A 6,950-nucleotide genomic window follows, 5' to 3' on the forward strand; every position below is an offset into this window, starting at 1 on the left:
AGCTTATGCTTTAGCCGCATCTGAAGAGATAGAAATCAACGAGCCAAAGTCATTTAAAGAAGCTATAATAAGCAAGAAAAGCAAGTTTTGGAAGAATGCTGCCGGGGATGAAATGGACTCTCTTCAAAGAGCTGGCACTTGGACGCTAATTGAAAGACCTGAGAATGCAAAAGTCATAGGCAGCAAGTGGATCTTCAAATTAAAGCCTGGAATACCTGGAGTGGAAGATCCGAGGTATAAAGGCAGATTGGTAGCACAGGGATTTTCTCGAAAGGAGGGGATCGACTACAATGAAGTGTTCTCACCTGTGGTGAAGCATGTGTCGATCAGATTAATGTTATCTCTCGTGGTCAACAGGGATTATGAGCTTGAGCAGATGGACGTTAAAACAGCTTTTCTTCATGGAGACTTGGAAGAAAGAATCTTAATGAATCAACCAGAAGGATTCATAAAGAAAGGAGATGAAAATAAGGTCTGTCTACTAAAGAAGTCATTGTATGGATTGAAACAATCTCCAAGGCAATGGAATCTCAAGTTTGATTGTTTCATGAAGAGCCAGCGGTTTGTAAGAAGCAAGGAAGATCCATGTGTTTACATGAGAAACGTCAACATAGAACAGGCCGTGTACCTACTTCTATACGTCGACGACATGCTAATAGCTTCGGGAGATAAACAAGAAATCAACAGCGTCAAAGAGAGTTTAAACAAAGAGTTTGAGATGAAAGATTTGGGAAAAGCTTCAAGAATATTAGGAATGGACATCATAAGAGACAGAAAGAAGGGAATTTTAAAACTGTCTCAACAGAACTACTTGGAGAAGGTTCTGAAATCATTCAATATGACTGAAGCTAAGGCAGTGAATACGCCTACCTCAACTCAATTTAAACTGAAGAGTCTTATGAAAGATCAAAAGGAAGAAGAAGGAAAATTCATGGCAGATATACCGTATGCAAGCGCGGTTGGAAGTATAATGTACGCCATGGTCGGTTCAAGACCTGACTTAGGCTATGCCGTTGGACTCATCAGCCGTTTCATGTCAGAACCGGGAAGAGAGCATTGGCTAGCAGCAAAGTGGGTTTTACGATATCTTAAAGGTGCTACAAGAAGGTGTCTTACATTTACTAAGCACTCGGAGTTTAGTATTCAAGGATTCTGCGACTCGGATTATGCAACTGACCTTGACCGAAGAAGATCAGTTACAGGTTTCGTGTTTCAAGTTTGGGGAAACACGGTTAGCTGGAAATCGAGTCTACAAGACGTGGTAGCTCTTTCGACAACTGAAGCAGAGTACATGGCTCTTACTGCAGCCGCGAAAGAAGCTATATGGTTAAGAAGATTATGTGGAGAGTTGGGTTTTGAACAAGAAAGTGTTAAGATTCACTGCGATTCACAAAGTGCTATAGCCCTAGCAAAGAATCATGTTCATCACGAAAGAACTAAACACATAGACACTAAATACCATTTCATCAGAGACGTTGTAGCAGAAGGCAAGGTTCACCTATCTAAAATCCATACTAGCAAGAATCCAGCAGATTTCCTAACTAAAGCCTTACCCGGGCCTAAATTTGATCTCTGCTTTGATCTTCTCAACATCAACGAATAAACAAGAGAACGCCGCAGGTAACTCCATTATCGAAGATGTCTCGCAAAAGGAAGAAATAATGAGTCAGTAACTCCGGATTATTTCTTAAGCGATAATGGGAAGGCTTAGGAGAAGAAAAAAGGTTACCTGCAAGGGCGTTTTGGAAGCGAGGCACAAGGTTCTTAGCTCAAGGTGGAGAAGCTAAGGGAAATCAAACAGAGTTAGTAAAGGATGATAGAAGTCGATGAAGAAAAGTAGGCTTCAGAACGTTATACCTAAGAGAACGTCTTAAACGGCAGTGGCAGCTGAAGGGAGACGAGTATCTAAATTGGCAAAGGAGAACACAGATCACTAGACAAGATAAACATGTCTTAAACAGCTTAAAGTAAAGTGAGAGAATTTACAGAGAAACTGAAGGGAGATGGGTTTATTGATAAGAACGGAGGAAGCTCGAGAGAGTCGCCGGTAACGTTCCAAGGAGGATACGTGATGTGTTTGATCACTGAAGTTCTAGCTGTGACATTACAGAGGAGGTTAATACAGGAAACTCAAAGAAATCTAATTGGAGAGGTGCTCCAAGGAAGATTAATCAACTATCACCATCAAGAAGAAATTAGAGATTCAAATCTTCAAGGAAAAAGAAATCGCGAGCTTTTTTTCAGGATGAAGATTCTTACCGGGTGGTGCTTAGATGGTGGGAGTTTGCTGAAAATCGAGCTGAAGATCTGGAGAAATTCGATCTACCGGCAAGGAGTCGAAGCGAGAGAGAGTGGTGAGGCTGTAGCAGCGTACGAGCTACACGGACTCGTCGGAGAAATGACGAGAGAAGTCACCGGTGTGTGACGCCATCAACGTCGCGAGACTCGTCGGGAGAAAGAAAATAAATGGTCTTTGATCGTCGTCGATGAAAACGAGGAAGACACCGAAGAGTTAAAATTGGGCCAGGTGGAGTTTGTAAAGTGGGCCTCAACTTTAACACTTCAAGCCCAGCTCAGCAAGGAACCTGCACAAAACCAAAGGAACGTTAGTTTCCTTTTGTCAAGAATGTCGGTCAATATTTTCCCAAAGACAATAGGAAAATATACAAAGTTACAGAGGACAAGGAATATGTGATCCAATATAAAAGGAGGCCATAGGTGAAGGTTACAATTATCCGATAAAAAGCAAATAACAAAGGCATAGAGAGAGATTAAGAGCATAGCAAATAAGTTCTTAGAGTTCTTAGTTTGGTTATCACACTTGTGATCTCTATTATTGTTATTGTGAAACTTCTTTGAGATATTGAATAAAGAATACGTTTGATTCATAAAGTTATTCTAAAGCACAAAGTTGGATTCAATTCCTAACAAGATTACTTGGTTAGAGTCAATAGATCTTTCTTCTGGCCACCCCAATATTTTTAGCAACAACAAGAACAACAAAACCACGTGGCTCCTCCTACAAATTTCTACTCTTTTGGTATGGTTCCAAGTGGTAGCACCCATAAAAATAACAGGAGTAGTAATCGAAGTTTGTATTTCAACGTCGTCTCCGACCATGGGCCGGTGAGATCCTCCACGGGAAGGTTTACGGTAACCAGGCAGTAACCAGGAAAGAAGCATGAATTGCCAAGACTGTGGGAATCAAGCCAAGAAAGATTTTCCTTATATGAGATGCCGTACTTGTTGCAAGAGCCGAGGGTTTGATTATCAAACCCATGTGAAGAGTACGTGGGTCCCTGCTGCTAAACGCCGTGAGAGACAGGCCCAGTTAGCTTGTTTGCCAACTAAGCGGAGCAGAGAGGCTAGCTCTGGTGGTGGTGATGATGATGATGATGAAAATGGAGCTCAAGGCGGTGGTGGTGGATCAGCTCTTGCTTGTATCCGTGTAGTCAATGCTAGCTCTTCAGGTATTATGAGTTTGTAATTAACTAACATAATTTATCGGTCTTTAGTGAAACATCAACCCTTTTTGATGGTTCATAAGAAGTTCTGATTTTGTTTGTTTTGCCAAATATTCTTAAGTGTGAGAATGAAGTCTTTATTTACAAGGATTTGGTTTTATTCGATTATATGAACTTTATATTAAAATATGTGTTATGTTTGGCTTTATAATCATTTTCAGTTTTATTGAATTTAGGGTTTGAGAGTAGTCACTTACCACCGGAGGTAAGTTTACCCACGGTTTTCCGGTGTTTGAGAGTCAGCTCAATCGACGATGAAGACGAAGAGTATGCATAACAAACAGCTGTGAACACTGGAGGTCACGTGTTCAAAGGCATTCTCTACGACCAAGGTCCATCAGATGATCACCGCTACAGCTCAGGCCCTGCCGCCATAGCCGCAGAATCCTCTCATTACCATTTTAACCTCTTGGCTCAGCCTCTTCAGTCGCCACTACAACCGCCGTGACCGCAAGTAATATTAATAGCGCAACAGTTGACCTTTCTTCGGCTTACACTTCGGCAGCGGCTCCGATCAACTCTTTTATCACCTCCGGTACATCATTATTGCATCTCCTAGGTCTTAAGATTGAAATGTTATATCTTCAAAATGTCTGTTATTACTCTTATAATTATCAGTTTGTTATTACTCTTATATCAGTTTGTTATTACTCTTATAGTTATCAGAGGACTACGAGTACCAAAAGAATTATTTCGAGGGCTTTGTTGTTGTCAGACAATATGGTAACTTTCGTACCTACATAGGGTTTGTGAGAGTACTGATTAACAGGCACATTGTTGCTGTTGTGGAGATGGCGAATAGAGTAGAAGCATCAACGTACATATGGAAGAGAAGCTCATTCAAGGCATTTGATTTCACTGTATAGATCCACTGGTGCAAGACCCTCTTGGGGGGGATGATACTGAAAGAGATGATGAATCAAACGGTAAAACTTTTGATTGGTCGGAGAAGAGAAGCAGTTCGCAGTTGAAGAGAGCTCAAGAGCTCAAGAGAGAGAGCATAATCCCTAAACGGTAACACTTTTGAAATCCCAGTCTAGTTTTTTGATTTTTGGTTTTCTTGAACATTGGGAGCTACCCAGTCTACTTTTTTGATTTTTGGTTTTCTTGAACATTGGAAACTACTAAAGGAAAGTATTTAGCGATGTGGACAGTTGAAAAGGAAGTATTGGAACAGGATGGTTTGTTAACAATTACCCAACAAAGAATCTGAAGTTTGAGATGTACAAGATTGAAATGGTGAACGGTGAGATGAGCCTCGAACCTGGAAATTTGGGGATGAAGGAGTGGCTGAAAGAGAATGTCAAGGAGGAGGAACATGTGGTGATGAAGGCAGAGGTTGGGGTGTTGGAGGAGATGATGAGGAGCAAGACGATAAAATGGTGGACAAGTTTGCTTGGAATGCAAGCCAACAGGGCTAATTAAGGAGAAGGAACATGGAGACAGATGTCACTACAAGAAAAAAGGCTTTTTTATCAGACTGAAAACGCTATCTATCGATACGATAGCGGTTTCTGAAGCGTTGTATCATCGCGCGTCATAGTAGATCAGACACATTAGATAGCAGTTTTTTGTACAGCTATCATATTATGATATACTATTGCGCTTTTTTTTTTGTTGAAACAACATCATATTATAGTTTAAACTGTATAAGGTGAATACAAATAAGGTATTAACCAAGTTGGTGGAACCGAAAAAAACAAATGATCAACATCAGTCTCACGAACACGCTTAGAAAGAGCATCCGCTGCCGCATTCTTTTCACGATTGATAGCTGCTAGAGAACAGTTTCCAATGCCTTATATCATGAAGGAGATTACCTAACTCAACATGTTGTGGTTGTATTGTATTGACTATGCCAGATAATTGGATGCTATCACCCTCAAACCATACTGATCTCCATCCTCTAATCCACACATGTTGCAAAGCGTAGAGGAAACCAAGAGCCTCACCTTGTAAAGGAGACGAGACATGGGGAATACGAGCCATTCCAGCACACAAGAAGCATCCTTTTCTTGTTATTATTTACATTAAAATTATTTAATTTTAAATTATTTATTTTTAGTTAATTATTTAAAAATAAAAATATACAGTAGAAATTAATTTATACTTAAATCGGTTTGTATTTATAAAAATTAAAATTTGGTTTACATAGTTTATAATTATAAATTGGTTTACAATTACAAATTACAATTATTAACTAGCCCTAATTAAACCAATTTACTATAGCTAAACCTATCTAAACCTAACCAAGTTCTTCCTCAATCTTAGCCGCCACAGAAAGGGAGAGTTGAAGGAGGCATCACCTCATACGCCCTTCTACAAAAGAAATTAAATCACTTATATCCTCTACAAATCTCAATATCCTTCTATTTCATTGAAGCATCTGCAATTACGAAATTGGCCTCAAGGAAAAGAAAATAAATTAAATAAAATCCGAAAATAAATTAAGCAGTTGCGGTCTCATCTCTTTTGTGTTTGGAGGTGAGAAAAATTGAAAGAAAGCCCGACGACGCGACTGAGCTCAGTTCCTCTCCCTCGATTTGGCTCTCCTCTCCCAGTCGAAGCTCCTCCGGGTCGATCTTCCGTCCTCCACCGTTTCTTCATCAATCGAATCCCCAGTCCAAGGCTGATCTACCGTCCACTGTAGAAAGGTGAAAACAGGTATGTATAACTGTTACAAAGCTCGATTTTGAAAACGTGATTGGAATGGATTTAGATGTTGTTGGAGGTCCAGTTGGTCCATTATGACTTCAATTGAGTAGGAAATTAGTTGCATTGTTTGAATCGTAGTACATTAAATGTAGATTTGAGAATCAATACCGGTAAGACAGGACAACTAGTGAAGCTAGTATTACTGATAACTGTAGTATAGCTAGTAATAATGGTATTACTGAATTAGTTATTACTAAATAAGTTTACGCTTGTGAATTAATTTTTTGGCATTTTTCTATGCATAATGAATGGTATTCAATGGTTGTCTTGGCAGGATCCAATGAGCAACAACGTCATCATACATTTCAAATGCGAAGGTCAGATGCATAGTTTAGTGTTTAAGAATAAAGTGGATGATATAACTCTTTCAATGGTAGAAGCACGGATATGCAAGAAGCTTGCGTTTGATGAAAGTTCTGTGAAGTTGAAATTGAGTTACATTCCACTGCTGGTTGGGTGTGAGGAACAATTTATCATTTCTGATGATGAAGACCTTTGTGGTTATCTATCGTCCTTTGATAAAGAGAACCGATTGTGCATATTGTATGTTGAAATCATCAGAAGATCAGAACTCCCCGAGCAACTTCCAAGAGCCGGCAAGCAAAGTTCTTTAGGTATGAACTATGAAGTGTTGCATTCGAATTACAATGATTTCAGAGATAAAGCCATAAGTTTATATGGTGGCAACATTCTAGTTCAAAAACAATCCGA

General features: G+C 39.6%; 1 pseudogene; it reads left to right on the plus strand.

Annotated features, from left to right (window-relative positions):
* The first annotated feature begins 2,245 nt into the window (after positions 1-2,245).
* On the plus strand, positions 2,246-4,949 carry LOC106302466 (annotated as a pseudogene).
* Positions 4,950-6,950: the final 2,001 nt, after the last annotated feature.

The sequence above is a fragment of the Brassica oleracea genome, chromosome C7 (genome assembly GCF_000695525.1).
Source record: "Brassica oleracea var. oleracea cultivar TO1000 chromosome C7, BOL, whole genome shotgun sequence".
NCBI lineage: Eukaryota > Viridiplantae > Streptophyta > Magnoliopsida > Brassicales > Brassicaceae > Brassica > Brassica oleracea.